The sequence below is a fragment of the Pararge aegeria genome, chromosome 15 (genome assembly GCF_905163445.1).
Source record: "Pararge aegeria chromosome 15, ilParAegt1.1, whole genome shotgun sequence".
Taxonomy (NCBI): domain Eukaryota; kingdom Metazoa; phylum Arthropoda; class Insecta; order Lepidoptera; family Nymphalidae; genus Pararge; species Pararge aegeria.
The window spans coordinates 9304475-9325908 of NC_053194.1; positions in this window are offsets into that span (position 1 = coordinate 9304475).

Sequence of the window (21434 nt, forward strand, 5' to 3'; positions counted from 1 at the left end):
AATGACGTCACGTTTTAACCTGCTGCTCTTAGTATCGTAAACCGCGTTGTTTCATAAAAGTAGTGTAGTATGAGATTTTTCTTAACTTTGGTAAGACACATCCTACAGAGGTCTGTTAATTAATCTAATTAGGTAAGAATCTCCATAGATTTAGTTGTTTTTAAATCCCGCAGCAACTCTTTGGATTTTTGGGATAAAGCAGACTAAAACCGGTCTCAGGTATTCAAGCTATCCCTATTTTTTCTTTCATAATCGGATCATAGCATTGATAAATAAAAAAACGTTACATAAGCGCTCTGTTCGTAGTTTCAGCGGTGGCGAACTGCATTATAACTTGACGTCTGTACACTCTTAAAAACCATACTAAATACCTTGGTATTTAGTATGCCTGTATTAACGCCACGTTTAAAGATTAATTTTCTTTAAAGCATCAAAACCTACCTATTAAACCTGCTGCTTTGCTGTTTTTAATACATATTAAGTGTCCTGTGGTGACGGCAGAATATAGTAGTCTTACAGCGGGTGTCGTACTAGGCGCTTAAGGGAATATGATGGAGAAAGACCCTCTACTGCGATCACCAACCCGCCTGCCCAGCGAGGTGATTATGGGCAAATACGATTTAATTGGGTGAGGCCTTTAGTCAGCTGTACAAAATGAATAAACCGTGTTGGTTACTGACGTCAGTAAACTCGTACATATTGTATTTAGATTGTTAATTAGTACTCGTGTAATAGCGTCGCGTTTAATGATTCATTTAATATTAAAAGTATAATACAAAACTTTTTTACTTATTTTAATACAGAGTGAATATATTTATCTACTATTCGCAGAATGCACTTATTCATGGCGAGGCAGCGGTTACGAACCGTGTTCGTACGTGACGTCTGTGTACACTACGCGCCACCGTATGCTGCTTGGTATTCGAACATTGAAGTCACGCTTGACCCAAACGCCGGTTGCTCTTTGAATCCTGAACTTTGTTTTCCTGGTGAGCCTGTCGTAAAATAATTAATGGACAGTATAAGAATGAATATTTACTTTGTAACAAAACACAAGTTGGTGGTATTCAGTTCTTGATGGTACAGCGGCCTAAAACTGTGTAAGTACATGACGTCTGTCTACATTATACTGGACGCCGTGACTAAAAGCCTCTCCAAGACGTTGCCGCCCGTTCTCCATTATATTCCCTGAATCGCCTCGTACGAAACCCTCGGGAAGAGGAGGGGGGGGACATGTGTATTCAATCTGAGGTGATGTCTGTTTGAAATAATAAATGGTCATAAACTATCAAGACAGTGTAACTGGCCGTCCCACTGGCCGTGGCGAACTGTGTTGGTACTCGACGTCTGTGCACTCTTATACTGTATTTTGCTTTTTATTTGGTACTAGCGGATGCCTGCGACTTTTTCTGTTATGGATTTCTAATTTCTCGCAAATAATATCCTGAAAAGTTTTGTTAAAATCCGTTCTGAAGTTTTTGAAAAATACCTAAAAACATCCATCCATCCATCCATCCTTACAAACATTAATTAGAATTTATAATACTAGTAGGACTAGTAGCCACGTTTAATAGTTTTATTTATTATTGAATTCTTAGTTTAAAACCTTTTTGTTATTTTTTAACACAGTGGGTATTATTTCGTGACGTCTATGTTCACGCAATGCGCGTGTATGCTGCTTGGTATTCATACATTGACGTCATGTTTGATCCAAACGCCTGGTCCAACATCCTTAACTTGTTTAAAAATGGAAAATGTAACTACTATAATAGAAAATATTGTATTCTTTGTAAAATACAGAAAAATAAATACTTAGGTTTAGAAATATTATCCTTACTTATATTATAACTGCGTAAATGTGTTTGTTTGTCCTTCTTTTACGCCCTTAGTAAGCGGGCATCAGCTAGTACAAAATAAAAAGTCTAATCAGGTTAAGAAATGAATAAACGTTTAAATATCTTTTTTCTTATACAAATCGAAGGAATTAACTAATAATGGATATTAATAATATTTAATAAATATTATAAACTTACTTGGGGCCTAAACTCTCTTAAGCAGAAGTAGTTTACTTTCGCATTTTTAACCTCAAATAAGATATTTCTTATCCAGTGTGCAAATGGTCTAAGAGCTTTTCAATCCAACCTCCTAATTCAGCGGCTTGCTTCACAATTCGAGAGCCGACCAAACATGTAAGCCGAGCTAGGTTTGCTTTCCATTTAACTTCGCTTTTGAACAATTTTACTCCTTTTTCCACTTTTGTGCTTTCACTTATTTTGTTTGTAGTTCTTCAATGCTCGAACTCTCCTTTGATGAAAGACTGTTGTCGGTTTTATATTTTGAGATTAACTTTCAAAAAATCAAAAGTAAATATAAAATGGGTAAAAATATTTCGGAATAGGCAGACAATTTAGATTATTTTTCTGGTTCCATAATAAATGCAGTAATGTAACATTAATTGGTAGTGTAACATTACTAAGGTTATAAAAAGCTGCTACAACGCCATTTGATAATTTTGTCTTTCCAGTTTAGGCCTCTTCTGTCATAAAAAAAAATTGTTTAATCTTTCCGTTATAATAAAGTTAAACGATATAATTATCTATCATTTATTGATTTTTATTTTTTTCTTAAATTCTTAACAATGCTAACAAAACAAAAAAACACTATTAAAAATGTATTATAAAAAAAACCACCCTCCGCTTGCGGGGCTTTTGAATGCCTAAGCAACCGGCGGTCAGGGCTCCAGAGTGAGGATAAGCTCACAATACGCGCCGTTTCAAGGACTACTGCCGCCTGTATCCCCATTTCAAGGACTGCCTTCTGTATCCTTAAACAATTATTATTATTTAGAACTATTTTAAAATTACGCAGTACCTACTAGTTACTTTTATATGAAGTTGAAACAGGCAAAGGTTTCGTTTACCAATGTGGAAACCTAAAAAAAAATCAGTTCGTCTAAATGTTCAGTAAAATCCAAGCTAAATTCGATGATTGCTACGGGTTGCAAGCAGGTTTATTCTAATAATGTCGGGTATATAGCGCACAGGTCACGTTCTAGCAATATTAGATACCAAAAGATATTTACCAGATGTGCTGCTTTCAACTCAAGAAAATTAAAGATTATTGGTACCTATATATAAGATCTTCTGCTCTTTCCTATGGTTGGTCGTAACGAAATGTTATAATAAAGTTTGTAGCGCGGATACCAAAGTCAAAGTTAAGTCAAAAATATCTTTATTCAAGTAGGCCCATAGGTGGCACTTTTGATGATGGCGATAACTATATTCGTAAACTTAAAACTAAAGCTACGAGGGTTCCAAACGCGTCCTGGTCTAAGAAGCCCACAACAAACTTAGCCGGGTATTTTTTTTTGCTATCACCATCTCACATTGTCATTTAAAATTATTAGAATAGCAACCTGGTTAGAGCAATCATTCACACCCAAGCTATTTTATCGATTACGTAGTCCTTTATACTATAATAGGACTTTTCTATAAGCTTACGTTTAATACACACAAGAGACATCTCCAAGATTTCAATGGGTAGTTTATTGTACAAATGTATGCAATTTCCTTTAAACGAATTATGAATTTTATGTAACCTAGTATATGGCACTGTAAGTTTATTCTTACTTCTAATGTTTAAATTATTGCAGTCACATTTTTTCTGAAATTTAGAAATGTTTTTATGAACATACATTAAATTTTAAAATATGTACTGACTATACACTGTCATTATTTACCTTACTCAGAGACGTAAACTGACCCTACCGTATGTTTAAATTATTAATTTTTTCATGCTCTCTTATTACTACCAAATTATATGCCACATATCCGAATGACACGTTGTAAAGGGCAAGGTTTATACATACGACCGCCTGGATAATAAAACTACTCTTTTTTTTTTTTAAAAGGATTAATATTCTATGCCTAAAAATGACAATTTAAAGTCATTTGTTAATTATTCAATATATCGATATAAATTGTGTATGAGTGGCTAATTTAATGTGATCTCTTTGTTTATTTTTCAATACTCTAATTGCTTGTAGTTTAGTCATCATCATCATCAACCGATTACCAACCCAAAACAGGGCATGGGTCTCCTCTCAGAATAGGAAGGGTTTAAGCCGTAGTCCATCACGCTGGCCGAGTGTAGATTGGTAGACTTGAGAATATTATGCAGAACTCTCAGGCACGCAGGATTTCTCGCGATGTTTTCTTTTACAGTTGAAGCAAGTAATGTTTAATCGCCTAAATAAAAAACGCAAATTTAGGGGTTCATAGCGGGGATCCAACATGGTGAAAGACAAGAGAAGCAGATGCCTTACCTACTAGGCTGCAGATGCCTTACCGCTATCTCTCTGTACTTTAGTAGTAAGTAGTTTTTATGCATCCGACGTAAAACATTTAGTCGACGCACGCGGAATGTCGGTATGATTTGGCTTGCAAATATTATTATTATTTCAGGCTGAAAATTTATTATTGCTGAAATAAAATACAGCTTATGTTACTTCTCGATAAATGGTTTTCTGTAGTAAAAGAATTATTCAAATTAGTTCAGTACATCAAAGCTTATCGATTACAATAAACCAAGCAACAAAATCCTACCTTTGTTAAAGTTATATATAAAAAAATAGAATAGAAGTAAGTACACGTCAGAGTTCAATGTAAATTTATTATTTTCGACGATATTTAAGTAAGAAAAAGTAGTTAACGCTTAATTAGTTAAATATACATAAGACATTTATCAGAAACCGCTATAAATATAAAACTAGATATGTAATTTTAAAACGAACAACATTATATGCACACTAGTTTATTTATACTAAATGGTCGGACTGAATGCAATTACGTAGGTTCAACAGAGCACTATAGTTTGTGCAGTTTAATGTAAACAACCCAAATTCGTAGAAGCCGCAGTAGTTGAGATGTAGCCTCGTAGCAGATGCTACAACCAACTTATGATAATATTGAATTATAAATTTTACATAAAATTTTAAGCGCCATACCGTGATATACTTATTTTGTTTATTGCGCATTGAGAAAAATATTCATCTTCCAAATTCTAATAATTTAAATAGCCTTTGAAACAAATAATTTTGAAAAAAAATTACTAATTTACTATCCGACAACGTTTCCTTAGGATATCAATGCGTATTGGACTGCCAGTTGGTGCAGTTAGCAGCGACCCTGCTTTCTGCGTCCATGATCGTGGGTTCGATTCCCACAACTAGAAAAAAAATGTTTGTGTGATGAACATGAATTTTTTTAAGTGTCTGGGTGTTTATCTGTATATAGCAAGTATTTACGTGTAGTATATTTAAAAAAAAATATTCATCAGCTAGTAACACAAGCTACGCTTACTTTGGGGCTGGATGGCGATGTGTGTATTGTTGTAGTAGTGTATTTATTTATTTTATTTAAATTTTAAGTAAGCCTACTAAGAACTTTGAAACGTCAAGTATGCCTGTTCGTAGTGATTCTACCACTGGTTGGGAAGGCAGGTTCTTCCAGAAGAAGCCATCATGAAACTCAGCAGTTCCTCTATTACATGACCAGACATCATTTTTCTATCTTGTGTGAGTTGAAAGCAGAACGGCCTGCTTCCAAGCAACGTTGTCGTTAGTATTCTTACGAATATTATGAAGATGAAAGTGTGTTTGTTGGTTTTTTTTGAATCACGCATCAATGGAGCAACGGATTGACGTGATTTTTTACACGATTTATTTTCAAAGATAAAAAAAACTCCCCAGTTCTTAGAAAATTGTGCTTTTCGCTAGTAAGTAATTGATTGGTTTTAGAATATAAATTTGCTCAGAAAGGTTTTCTAATAAGAGGCTTCATCTCCTTAGTTACCATTATACCAGTGTAAAATATCTAATTACATACTAATTTTGAAATTGGAAATTTCCTCCAATAGATTTATTTAATGTTTTAATTTGATATTAATATTTTAAAACAAAATATTAAATGAGCTACTAGGGCCATTTCTAATAGAATTAATCTAAGACACATTCAGCCTATGCGGTTGGGGTAGCAGTGACCGTAGTTTATGTTGTATGAGGATCTATAATCAAGGCAGTGTTTGTGGTTATAAGGAACACTCAAACTACAAGTGGCTTTTAAAATCTTTTTATTTCTATTTCTACTCGTATATGCCATTCAAATTCAAAGCAAATATAAATATAAAATTTCTATACTATATAACATGGAATAGGTATCTAAAGGTTTACCAGAAAATACTGCTTTAATAGGAAGGTTTATCTCTTTTTATAGTTCGTATTATATTATATAATTTATCTCTAACGTCAAGTAAAGGAACCGTAGCTTTCATGAAATTTACTCGGAGCTTCTATTTTTAGAATTTTAATCGAAATTTAAACCTCTGTTAGTGAGATTTATATTTCGATCATCGATAAAAATTAATGACAGTTTATATTAAGATTTGTGAAATTAATATCAAAATACATTTTACCAACTTTTGGCCTAATACAAAATAAGTGAAAATAATTTTATTTTCTACACAAATTAAACGCGCTGTTATTAGACTGTCTGGACAGTTGGACAGTACAGGACAGTACAACAAGGGGATTAACGGCTCAACTCATCTCGGTGAGATTCGACTTTGACACAGACTAAAAAAGACGTTCCATGCAATCACAGTCTTTTGTGTTTTACTTTCACTGTAACTGTACTTATCTTGAACGATATTAGGTGTCTGAGTTCATAGAAGCGGTGATAGCGCATTGGTTAGGAGCTCGCCCGGCACCGCACCGCACCGCACCTCCAACTTTTTTAAGTAATGTGCGTTTTAAGTTATTCAAATATCACATGCTTCAGCGATGAAGGAATACATTGTGAGAAAATTTGCATGTCTGAGAGTTTTTATGTTATGTAGAATAATGTTCTCAAAAGTGTGTGGAGTTCACCAAGCCGCACTGGGCAAACTGGGTGGACCACGGCCTTAACCCCTTCTAACTGTGGTAGGAGGCCCGTGCTCTGTAGTGGGACGATAATGGGTTGATGTGATGATGATGATGAGTTTGTGGATATTCTTTGTAAGGATTTATTTGTTGACAAATAAACGACGTGCTGGTCTAAATTAGCTCTTTCGTGGTAGCTGTGTAATCAGAAGGCTAGGACAATTTGTTGCTTGCTACAAGGGGTTTAGCAGCCTAACTTGTCTCAGAGAGATTTGTGTTGCACAGACGCGATAGTACGACCAGACATACCCGACATACATATAATGAACTAGATGTTGCCAGGGACTACGTTCACGTTTGTTTTGGCTTTTTAATATTTCCCTTAAACGGATTGTTTGCCGGGATTAAAAGAATCCTGAGTCCATGTAATGGACGCAAGCTTTCCTCATCAAAATGTTTCGATTTTAAGCTGTGCTTGTTAAATTTTATGAAATGTAAACTTCTCTAACCGCATCGAGCTATTTTTGATAGGAAACTAAGGGTTTTTTATTTTTTTATTCCTTTACTAGTTATCCTTTGACTGCATCATCACTTATCTAATATGTGATAATGTAGTCTAAGGTGGTAGCTTGCTAACCTGTTAGAGGTATAATAGGTATATTAAACATAAAATCCTACGGTTTCTACACGACATCGTACCGGAACGCAAAATAGCTTGGCACGTTCTCGACAGTAAGGTAGGTAAGCTAGCCACGGCTGAAGCCTTCAACCAGAGAAAATTCAGGAATAAAAAAAATCCGAACTGCCCCTGTCAGGAAACGAACCCGGATCCTCCCACTTAAAAAAACCTCAGCGCTCACCAATGCGCCAGGGAGGTCGTTGACAGTATAAGCCCAATAGCTTGATTTTTTTTTTGTGTTCCTTCCTATTTTCTTCCGACATGACGGTCGGAGACTGTACTAGGTCGGTACTTACAATTTCACTCAGTTTTTGAATTTGCTTTGTTTTGTGTATTCTCATATACATTGAGGTGCAGATTTTTAACTTGATTGTACAATCTTAGTTACTTAAATAAATGAAAAATACTACAATGATGATAAATAAAAGCTCTAGTTTTAAGTAGGCCTTTACAGGCCACAGCTTAATCAGACCGCGTCAGGAGAGACTGTTACCTGAACAACGGGATTAGAGCATCAACCAGTACGACAGATTATTTTATAATTTAAAAATATCACCATGTTTGGCTAACTGTTTAAGAAGAAGACGAAGAAGAAGAAACACTTTATTGCACGTATAACATACAGGAAAAGAAACAGTAAGGAGTATACAGTACACAATGCAAAGGCAGCCTTATTGCTGCAAGCAATCTCTTACAGGCAACCTTTGTAGATAGGACTTATAGCAAGAGAACTGTTTAGTACTAAAAACTACTAAATATTTTCATTTTTAAATTAAACATATCAATAATATGAATTGTTTCTTTAAATTAATTAAATTCGAATATACCAAAAAAGAATAACTTACTTAGCTACTAGGAAAAATAATTTCAGAAAATATATTCCGTCCATGATTATTTGGTATATATGAGCATGGTACCCCAAAAACCTATTGTCTTTTTGTATGGCAAGACTGAGACACTGAGCAAAATACGCGTTGGTCACATATACTATGATTGGTTACAGATACTATGATATAATAAAGATACAATGGCCAGTTTTCGGGACACGTCATTAATGAAATGAAATATTTTATATATTTATTTGTGTATCTATATATGGACCACCTACCTATTTTCTGTATTTATTTTCTTCGCCATTGGTTGCCGAAACCGCTATGACCGTCAAATTGTTATAATACTACGTTGTTTCGTTATACTTTTCTTTCTATATGTACTTTTTTGGTATGTAATACAAGTATATACATTCATTCATTCGTGTTAAGTGTTCGATGCAAATAGACGGGCTTAAGCGTCAAACGCAGCCGCTGCAAAAACGGACAACTAACAACCGAGTATATCCTTTAAGCAGATCTGGCAGTTGCATGGGTATTTTTATCATTATCATTATCACAATCATCGTCAACCTAAGCATCTTCTGCTGCTGAGCACCGATCTCCTATGCCTCCTCTTTATCGTTCTCCTATCTCCTATTGGAGAAAGGGGCTATTACCCAGCTAAGTTTGTTGTGGGCTCTTCTTAGACCAGGGCGCGTTTGGAACCCACGCTGCTTTAATTCCGGTTGGTGGGCTTTTACAATATTCTCAGATATTAGTTTTTACTAATCGGTACCCACGGTTTGAGGTGCTTTCTCTCAATAAGTTCAAAGTTTATATTCTATTATAATATTAAAGATTACTTAAACGATAAAAAAGCTTGGGTGTGAATTGCTCTAGTTTCATAGCTTAATCAATATAAATAAACTGTGATAACAAAAAAAAATTTACCCGGCTAAGTTTGTTGTGGGCTCTTATTAGACCAGGGCGGTTTGGAACCCTCGTAGATTTAGGTAAAAGTTGGCGAGCGAAGTTATCACCATCCCCTTACAACAATGTATGAACGCTTCATAAGTGCCTGTGATAGGCCTACATGAATAAAGAAATTTTGAATTTAATTCAAAAGGTTTTTAGGTTTCTATTTTTATTCATCTCACTAGATTTAATTTAAGTGTATGTATCTCGCTCCAGAGATGGGCGATAATAACTGCGACTTAGTCTTGCACTATAGCAGTATTATCGAATTTTGGTTTCATGATACACATTACCTAATGTTTGCCTTATTTTGTACTATTTTTAATTTACTGTGTAACTGTTAATTGAAATAAACTTATTAATAATAAGTGTTATTATTATTACTATGCGTCGATTTATTTAATATATTTTGGTATAGTTCCAAAAATAATCTAAGAAAGGAAACCACAGAATTATGAGCATACAGAAACCATGTATATTCAAATATCAAAAACCACTCTACTTAAGTATGGTTTCTCGAAAAAATGGTTAGTGACTTTATACCATTTAGCAGTTGACAGTATTAATTTTACCTCTAAAGGCTTAAACATGCACCATAAAATGGGAAATATTTTGTTAGCTTGCAATATTCTGCGGTTATAAAGTGACGTGCGCGGGGTGTTTTCACTGTTTTTGGACTGAATGCACTGTATATAATAATCGCTTAATGAGGATTCTGTATGTTCTCAATTCAATGAAGGAAAGTACGAGTTAAATCACGGTAGCGTTCTAGGGTGTACCTATACTCGTGGAACTCATATAATTTGTAATATAGGAGCGTGTAAAATCTACACTAATAAAATCTAACACCCGTGGTCTTACAGATATTTTATTACATGAGGTAATTTAATTTGTTGGAACACAAAAGGCGTAAGCCGCTTTCATAACCAGGTGGCCAGATTTACGGCGATACACTATGTTATAAAGTTGCAACCTCTTTCATTTAACGAGGCGAATCTGGTTTTATGTGTCACGTGACCTTTATACAGAGACATTTTATTAAAAATGTTTTTTACTTCTTAATTTTATGTATTAACCTTTTTCATCCTTAAGCCACACGATCGTAAATGTTTCTCATTCGACTATCGATACCTAGTTCCCTATATACATGTTCTATGTTATAATACATATGCATGTGCATACATTGGTTGCATTGAGAATTTTTGGGTAGAAGTTAAAAATTGCCATCTGTTTTTTAGCCTGACATTTCTTCAAGAACCAGCGCTGAAATTGGATGAAATATTTACAAAGCTCTGTCGCAACGTAACGCTCTCACTTTTAACGTAAGAACTATTATATCATTGGTATAGATGCCTGCACAGCGATTGCTCTAAGTGTGCATCAGTTCCTGGAAACCAACGAGGTGTTTCGAATAAAAGCTGCCTTCGAGCGATCAGGCAAAACGGCAGCATCTTAAGATAGGTGGGAGTGTTACATATTGCCTACATTTTGGTGGCGATGATTTCCCCGAAATTGGGAACTATCGATCACAGAATTCCGGATCGTTGAATTCATTTTGCTGCTGTAGTAAAATTCAAAGGTGCTTACATAAAATATAAGAATAAGGATTACGTTAATTTCGTGTATCAATGGCAATTATGACAAAGAAGTATCGTTTTAATATATTCGGGTGTCCTACTAATAAACGCTTAATTTTTATTTTAAGTAGTATTATTATTAACCAAATCTTCGGGTGGAAATCTTTTTTAGACCACCGTCCGGTAGCGAATGAAGAGCGGCCCATCGTTTATTTATCATGTTCTTAACTGGCTGACCTAATAGATAATCTCTAAAACATACATCAAATAAAGATATGATTAACTACTTCATACTAGGTCGTGTTCATTTTTGTCGTCTTAATCATTTTAACTTTCTAGGCAATTATAACAATCGAAATACATACATCCGTTTACCCTTCAAAAGACATCCTTTTAACAATGTTAATGTAACGTAACATACAAATTCAATAACAGATACTGAGTATCTCTACCAGATAGGAAGAGTATATCTATATAGAGATGAGTACGATTTGCGGTGGCTCTGACCACAGTTTATCTACTGTAAGGTTACATATAATTCTGTCATTGACAACTATAACCACGTGCCTACACACCGCATTCCGGCCACTTGTGATTAATAAACAACACACATACCAATATCCTCAATCTGTTTATGCCCCACTGTAGGGTATAGCAGGTCTTCTCTTTCATAGAAGAGGATAATAAGCTCGTTCTCATCACGTTGCTTAACGTGGTTTTGCTGGTTTTAACGATTATTAATACGTGGTTATGCCAAACATATATGTTCCAAACTCTTAACTATACAATCTCATTCCCTCCCTCTACTTGCATAAGCTTGCCTTTTTTTTAATTTCCTACTCACTGAGTTACTTTAAAATATGTTAGTTTATATAATATAAATTATGTCCTTTCTATCTTATGATATGAATTAAATATAATTATTTCAATTGTTAAATTTAAATGTATGAAACGAATCGAACTGGCGAATGCACTACGGCATGCAATGAATATATACATTTAAATCTTCCAATATTTCGTGATGTTTGCATACGATCTAATTAAATTATTAAGTTAAACAGCCTGCTTTTGAATTCAAGAGTTGACCAATAAGATAAACAAAACCCGGTTTCGTTTGCGTTCCCATTCACTTTGCTTTCCGTCCGTTTCCTCATTTCTCTGTTTTCTTTTACTTTCACTTGATTTGCCTTGCTTTTTAAAGGCTAACTTCGGAATAATCAACATCAGCCTAATTAATGTCCCACTCATAGGAGAGTATAGAGCAATATTCGTATCATATTTATTTTTATAGCAGTCCACGTTAGCCTTTTGATTGCAATCTCATCTGGTGATAAGGGATATTAGTAGTCGTTCGAAATCACGAGCGAACGAAAAAAATAAATAACATGACAAAGTGTTATATACTATTGCTGTGTCATTCATTACTCAGTGTACCAAATTTCGTAAAAAAAATAGACAATTAAAAACGAAAATCTTAGTTTAAATTAAACTTTAAACTAAGATTTTCGTTGTTAATCAATATTTCTTAAATATACCACGATAATATTTTGGATTTGTCGATATTTCGACCCAGTTGCATGGATCGTGGTCATAATGGGACTCCCGTCCAATCCCTTAGTCCCGTTGTGACCACGATGCAACTGGGTCGAAATATCGACAAATCCAAAATATTATAGTGGTATGTACCCGTTGAACTATATTTAAGAAAAATAGACAAGTGGAAGAACAATATTATCTTATAATTAAAATCGGTACACCAACTAAGAAAAGAGCTGATAGTATAAAAACGGTTAAGCAGCTATTCATCAATCTTATTTTAAAACTAATGCGATTAAACGCTTATTTGAATAAACCCAAAAAAAACATTTATAATCGTCCATCCGTGTTTATAATACCTAGTATAATGATAACTCTCTTTTTGCTTCGGGGGTTAAACATACGAGTGAAAAAGTGGATTAGTACCCACCACAGTGCAGAGTAATCCCGAAAAGTGAATATATTGTCAAGGTTCAGAGGTTAGAGTGTAATTAGCAGCCGTAATTGGGTCGGCGGGCCTTCACGGTGCTTTATTATGAACTCTAAGTACAAGAGTATTTTTAAAATATTATAACGTATTCATATTAATAAAAGTTACCTAATCAAAATCATTTTCCAGCAGCTTCTTTGTCTGCCAATAGAAATGTCCATATGAAACGTGTGTCTAACACGTTTCATATGGATGGAAAATATTTGGTTGCGTACTTTAGCAGCGAAGTCAAGTCCTTAGGTTATGGGTTATGGCCGTAGTCCACAACGCTGACCCAGTGCGGATTGGTGGACGATAAACTCCACACACTTTTGAGATCATTATGTAGAGCTCCTAGCCATGCAGGTTTCCTCGCAATGTTTTTCTTCACCGTTGTGATATTTTAATTACTTCAAAAAACACACATACATAGCTTAGAAAGTTAGAGGTGCGAGCTGGGATTCAAACTCGGCCCCCCGACAGTAAAGTCGAGCTCCTACCCAATACGCTATTACAGCTTTTCTGCCATTAATAATAATTAATTCCAATCGGGCAAGCACATTACGATGATATCGATATCACGGGGATGAATGAATGAATACCTATATGAATGAATGAATATATATATTGTACACCACAGAGAAAATTACAACAGCACAACAGGTAGAACGTACAATTTGGCGGCCTTATCGCTAAATAGCGATCTCTTCCAGGCAACCAAAGGCATACAAGAAGCTATACAGAAATGCTATACGAAGTTAGTAGGATCCTATTTGGGCATGTTAAAAATTGACTAGGTGTTGTGCTTTTCAGTCCAGAAATTCCGAGTATAAGCTTGGGGGTGGGAAATTGGCGTAGGCGACCCCCGTGTACCGAGGAGCTCATCAGCTCCGCAAAACTGTATTTAAGCGGCATGGTGAGGGCGTTGCTGATCCCCATGCACCGAGGCTCCTAAAACTCTCTCTCCTATGGGAGAATAGGCCAGTGCCAAGCATATCAAAAGTCTGAGGATAATGATTTATACTAAGAATATGTACCTTAAATCGTTACGGTAGTTTTGAGGTCTTCACTACCAATGCGTATTATTATAGTTGACTAAATATCATGGTATTATTATACCCCTGCTACGATCCTCTATATACGTATAAATTTGAGCCAAAACTCTCGCCGCTATTGGAAATGCATTGATTGTGCACTCCTAACTACTGTTGAAGTGAATTGCGGTTAAGTTCGACGAGAATGGGTATCGGATCTGAAGCTTTTACGTTAACTTTGCTTTTAAGTTGAGATTAGCTTAAATTGTTATAGTCGTGATTGTTATATGGTTGGAAGATAAGGGATTGTAAAGCTTCAACTCTATTTCAACTTGTTATCGATGTCAATGAATATGATTTAGGATTTTTCTAAGGGTGCAGCATTGACGCGTTGGCACACCAACGAGATGTAATGAATTAGTTATTTTTAAAAATTAAAATTGTATTCATCTAAGTAAGACATGCTACTTTATATGCATTTTAAGTAAGCCAAGAATGTCTGTTTTGTAGTTTGAACCAGTAGTTCGAACGGCGGATACTATGGTAAAGAAAAAATAATAATGTAAAACTCTTAAGTTGCTCTTTTACGAGCCAATATTTTTTTATCTTGTGAGATATGAAAGTGTAGCGGCCTGCTTCGAAGCAATATTAAGAAATTCATCAATGTTTAAAATGAATTTTTAATACATTGTTGAAATTGGTGCATAAATATACATTAGGTATCATGTTATAAAAGCATAATTATACTCAAACCCATAAAAGATTTCTGTAGGTACTTTTCTTAAACAGACTTTTTTGAATTTAATTCTTAAGGCAGACCTTTGTATATCTTGTAATTGAATGGTTAGTTGGATAATTGTTACACTATTGCTGTTTAATTATTTTTACAATCACTCCTGTAAATATTGGTTTATTTCTTGAGGATTATTCAACAGCATGCTTTCGTCACAGAATCACATTTCTGTATTTTAACCGTTTGCTCGTTGGTTCTCCCTTCGCTGATGTTGTTTTTTCTGTGTGGATATGAAAAGTTCAATTTCAATTTACGTGAACTGAAAAAGCTAGTTTATTGTTATTACGTATAAATTATGATAATTTTGTAGCATAGGCGTAGAATGAGCCCTAAAAAGCTTTTTACACCTACTACTTGACCGAAAATAGTAGGTGTACTAACCATAAAAAATTCAGATGCGTTATTTTCCAGTCGTATATTTGTGTAAATAGTAGCCTTTGATGTATCTTTGGTTCGTAAAACATCAAAGATATTTACTGTCAAACGTCGAAATGTCCCAGTTAATTTAGATTTATTTATTGGATTAAGGTTACGAGTATATTGGCGCCTTCAAGAAAATATTTCGGTGTAAATTCTAATCCACATCATTTTGGATTATGTGATGAGAGCACGTTAAGCTGGCGTACTTACGCCTGGGGTGAAATGGAGGTGTATACATTTTTATGAAAAACAAATATTTCCGTCATCGGATTACATTATCATTGCATTGGTTATATTTATAAATATTTTTCTTTTAAAGAGCTATATTGTTTTAAAATTGTAACATACATAATATGTTAGTTGGTATCTTTTCCATCGATTCGCGTACATTCTAGAATGGCGTTGACTGATAACTTGTAGACTGGAGGTCCTATTTAACTTTCCTTCATTAAAACATATGTACTTAATAATAATCGTTATCTAATGTTAAAAGTAGGCTTCGGACTTTATTTCGGGGGTATCGAGTTCGATCTCGGGTGCGCCCGACCGCTAACTTTACCGAGTTTTAAATTTTTTTTAAGTTTAATTTTGGCAATGAAAATAATAATTGCATGACGGTGAACATCGTGACCTGCATGCCTGAGAGTTCTCAAAGGCGTGTGAAGTCTTGCAGTCTGCACTTGGCCAATGTGGTGATCCATAACCCTTCTCATTCTGAGAAGAGAACCTTGCTCTATAGTGGGCCGGTAATGGATTGATAATGACGGTTATGTTGATTTTTTTGACATCTAAGCCCAATATACCGCAATGGAATGGATCAGCGCTAAGCTAAGTTCTTCAGTCCTCCCTCATATGAAAGAAGAGAACTTTTTATTTCTTTGAAAGTGTCGTATAATGTATATAAATACATATCAGTTTGTATAAAAAATATGAAAATGACCCATTTGTTCGGAACCGCATAACTGTAACTGTTTGTATCACAGACGGATCGAAAAAGACCGCCTTTGGACCGATTTTGGATTCCGCAACGAACTGTTTAACTTATCGTACAGTTAAACAGTTCGTTGCGGAATCCTAACTAGTCAATGGATTACCTTATGTAGACAGATGAAAAGATGGCTTGAATAGTCTATGCAGCAGTTTTTAAAAGGCGCGAAATGTTCCAAGAGCTGAAATGAATGAACCGTGACTTCAAGTGGCTGTAATTAGTAGATGTAATTGGAGCAGCTGACATTTAGCTGCATTTTATGAGGATCATCTTGAGTATGAGATTGTGCACCCCTTTTTATGGAAGGAAATTCAATTATTAAAGCAAATGTTTGATATTTATAGCTAGTTAGCTAGTTTTGCCCTATATCATTATTCTACACATAATAATAAAAGTTACCTTCATGGTTCCTACCTAAGTCCACCAACCCACGGTAAATCAGAGTGGTGAACCTAAACTCTATATCCCTGTGCCTAAATGTGCGATATTCATTAGATAGATTATGATGATTATGTTAACCATGTAATTTAGTAACTATGCAAGAATCTTATTCAACCGAGTTTTTATTCGTAAATAATTCAAGGAATTATTATTGCATACTAGGCTTTGCCCGCGACTGCGCTCGTGTGAATGTATGATATTTTAAAATTCCGTATTTCATAGATACTCGTCGCTACACGTTGTAAAGAAAAGTTATTTTGCCCAAATTTAAAAAAAGTTATGCCTCAATGTTTTCAAAATATTTTAAAGGCAAATTTTCTTGCACAGAAAGCACGTAGAACCAAGTGGTAACTAATTACTCCAGAGAATTTGAAAGAAACGGTGCACTGAATGTAAGAATGGTGTCAGTAGTTCAACGGCAGCGGAAAAAGCCTTACAAACAAAATATAAAACGTTGAATGTTCCCCTATTTACAGACTCTATCCATCCTTATACATACCGCTTATTTTATACAATTAAGCTGAACCTTTGAAGACTAATAGAATTCAGTTTAGATATATTAATTTATTGTAGAATTGGATAACTTATACATCAATGTCAGATAGACAGTTTGATGAAATTTGTTTGCTTGTTTACTAATAGTAATGTTGTAATATTGTAATAATATTGCGTTACTAACGATGGGGTAGGTAAAGTTTTTTACGAAATATTATATATAGCTGGAAAAAGAGCCTAGATTTGATTTTGGTTAGCACTATAAGTTCTGCAAAACTTTCACAAAACTTCATTGATGAAGCAACCGATAGAAGCCTACTTCTGGTCGTATGTCTTTTAAAAGGATTTCCATACTCCACGTTCTCATATCGCTTGATGTCGTCTTTACTATATAGTGATTAAGTGGCGATCTTCCAAAAGTGGAAAATACTTCTTACATAATATGTAAACTTAAAATTTTTGAAGGCATAACAAACTTACATACTTACAAACTTTCGCCTTTGTAGTAGAAGTGTGAGATTAAAGTAGGTATATACAGACAGACTTATGTTTCCTCAACTGTGTCATAATCTTGATGTTATATTAAGAAATATTATTATCTAATAACTGGTATATCCTGTTTAGGCATGGTGGGTTTCGACGCGATAGAACCATTAATTTTCACACTAACTTTTACGATACGCATAAATTCGGTTTCACTTTTTTAGGTCAGTAATAAATATTGTCCATTGCGACGCATACAAGTTTAATTTAATTTCGCAAAAGGAAGTTGTGCGCTAAATATTCTGGCTTTTAAACTTTCATGTCAAAACTTTGTGAATTGCGTTCAGCAGTATTGCGGTCGCTTTTGATGTCTGTTCTCATATTTTATCTACAACATTCATGTTTTTGCGTTAGTTCACGCTTCAGTCCATCTCTTTTTGTTTTGCACGAAATAAAGAGCCTTTGCCAGCGTGTGCTAGTAATATTATTTAATGATATAAGCAAAGTTCATAAAGTATATGATATATTTAGTAAAGTATACATTCCTTACCCTTCTATTAATGGGAGAGGATTGCACAATCCGTGCTTGAAAGTGGAACATAGGCTGGTGGAATATGATGGTGACGGTGATTGAATGGATAGAGCAACAAACTTAGGCAATCTTTAAAAATATTTTCCTAAAATACGGGTGCAATATTCCTCAGAATTATATAAGGAATGTTAAGCATACCTACCGCTTATGAAGTGAGATAGATGTGGGCACAATCTGTGAACACGTCTGGCAAATGTCTGTCACACGTCGAAACTACTGACGCGATTTCCGTGGATCAGTTTTCTATCCGATTGATCTTTCCTAAATATTTTCATAGCAGACATTCACCTTATAATTAATTCAGAAAACCATCATCATATACAACCCATTACCGGTCCACAACTAGGCATGGATCTCCTCACACAATGAGAAGGAGTTAAGGCCAAGTACACCATGCTGCTCCAGTGCGGATTGATGAACTTTGGGCCTAATCGTCACTCTGCAGTCGAGGATCATCTCAGAAGATCCGTAAAAATATCAACAACGCTCACTGAATTACAAAGCTGAGGGGGCAATAGGTGAGGGTGTGCCCTCGAAAACGTAGCATTGATAGCACCCTATACTAGGGTACAGACATTAAAAGAGATTCAGGAGTCGCTGGTCACAAGCGATCTAAGACTCGGAGTAAGTAAAATGATTAAATAAATCAAGCGTTGCGTCTAACATAATTTGCCAAGTAAATTCGTTTAAATTAAGTTTTAATTTAAGTAGAATGTATGCACAGTAATGGTTTTAGCAAATGTCCGAACAGAGTCGAGACAAATTGCGTAAAGCAAAGTCCTTTAAAGTTGTCTCCAGGGAAGCAGCAGATCTATGGCGGCTCGAAGCTCCTTTGTTTCTTATACGCTTTTGTGTTTACTTAGCATGTTCAAAAGAATATAAGAATTAAAATAGAAGGGTTTTCAATTTCATAACTATGACCTATGACGCTATAATAAGATTGATATTTTTAATTGGCCGCAGACAAAGTTCCAGGGTTTTTTCTCTGGTCTGATCAAAAAAGATCTCTTGCAGGTCGATATTTAATTATTTCTCAAGAAGAGTTTTTGCATTTAATTTATAAATGTTCAACTAGAATTTATAACTCTGAAAAGGTTAGTTAGCTTACAAGTCGTCGTCCTGTTCACGCTTAGATACTGGATAAACTGCTATACGTAGGTATGCCCATTCGGTTAGGTGCTTAAATGAATGTTAGCTGAAATTATACATTTCAAGCTTCACGAAGAATAAGAATTTTTTCACATGAGATTTTACTTCATTTTCTTGAGAAAATGAACGAAAATCTCATCCGTAGTTTTTTCAATCGCTGCGGAAGGATTTTAGGATGTAAAATATTTGTAAATAATCGTAAGACACGTATTTCAGATTTTTTTGACCGAACAAATTCTTCCAACAGCATAAAAATAAATATAAAAAAGAGAGAAAAGAAAACACAATAGTTAAAAAGTACGTTGCTCCTTCGTGATCAATGGTCGACCTTCTCAGTTCTATGTTGCAGCAATATGACAGTAGGTAGGATCTGTCAAGGAATACTGATTTTCAGTAGGGATCAAATATTGGTATCTGATATAGATTTATCATCACATAATGCTATTGGACGAATTTACAGCCACCTAAAAACTACCTACATGACAAAATGTTGTTTTAGTCGCAAACTATGTAAGTTTGGGGCTAATGTGATATTAATGTCACCCCACTAATTGCCTCAGGCTAGAATGAGGTCACACTAACTTGGAATTGTTTAAATAATTACGGACTGTAGTTGGCGGCTTACTCAGAGTAGTTCTGGGCGCGGTCCTAATTAAAAGCTTTCCAAGAGGATTAAGCGCTATTCATATCATTTCGACCATAGCGTTCTGCCAAAGAGCGTGTACAACTCAAGAAGTCTTTATTGCTTCGAATATCAGACAACTTATAATTGCTAACTAATTATTGGATGGAAGCAGGCGTTACTTTGCAGAATTAAATGATATATAAGCTTAATTTGCTATGCTCTTCTAAAAATTGGAGAATCTGTACGGTATAATTTATGATTTCTTCAACCTTGTACTCACACCGAATAGATCTTCGGCAATACACGTATATCTCTACCCACGTTTTGCTCCGATACCGGAGCAGCCTCAGGAGTTGTTGATTTTACAATAAAGAATTGTTAAGTGGAGTGCGTAGTACATTGCCGAAGATCTGTTCGGTGTGGAGTGTAAAGACTGAAGAAATTATAAATCACACCGTACAGACTCTCCCGCTTTTTGCGGAGCATAGCAAATTAGGCTTCACTTTCATTGCTTACTAACTGCCTTATAGGTATAATGGTAGCATGTATAATACGGATCACGAGGGCCTGTGTTCGATTCCCAGTCAGACCAAAAACTCCCAGCCTACCGATAGTAGTAAGAAAAGTGGTGTAGTTAACATTCGCGCCTCCACGAGACTTGTAAGTTTACGCCGCTGTTAAACCACATTAGAGCCGTATAATCATTCTGCGTATGTCAGGTTCTATAATTATAAACGGTTTTTTTTCTATCATTCAATTCTTTATTTTGCTTGAATATGGCTGCTGTTATGTCTTCTTGGCTGTTTTTAGTGACTGGATAACTTAAAAATGAAAGGAAAAAGTCCACTCCCTTTTCTTCCCGCCCCGAACTCTGTATGTTTATGACTTTAATATCCATGTATGCTTTCTTCCGCTGAAATAGGTGTATGACACCTAAACTCTACTTATCATTTCTTTACTTACTTAAATAAACCGTACTCTGACTGAAGCAGCATACAATTCTTCTTCAGCTATCAGCTGTAAATATTATTCATGTTAAATAAACTCCTAGCTGATTGATGTAGCTAATGTCGCTGATAGTTCCCTGCAAGCTCTATGTTAATAGCTTTAGAATCCAGTATGCTCTCTTAAGCAGAGATACTTACCATTTCGCTACTTACTTAAATTAGCCCTATTTCGTCTGAAGTAGCACCCAATTCTTCGGCAGCAAAATTTATTTTTTTCATCCTAAAAAAACTCCTAACTACTTACCTATAGCTAAAGGATGTTAGAAATACTAAAAATGTTTGTTTTTGCAAAGATATATTAATTCACATAAAGAAATCAAGAATCTCTTCAGACCTACAACGTTGCTGTAATGAAATATCTATTTGTAAATTGCTAACATAAAACTAGGCTGTTTTCTCATAATTTTTTATTATTAAATAATTAATGAAGAAGCTCGACG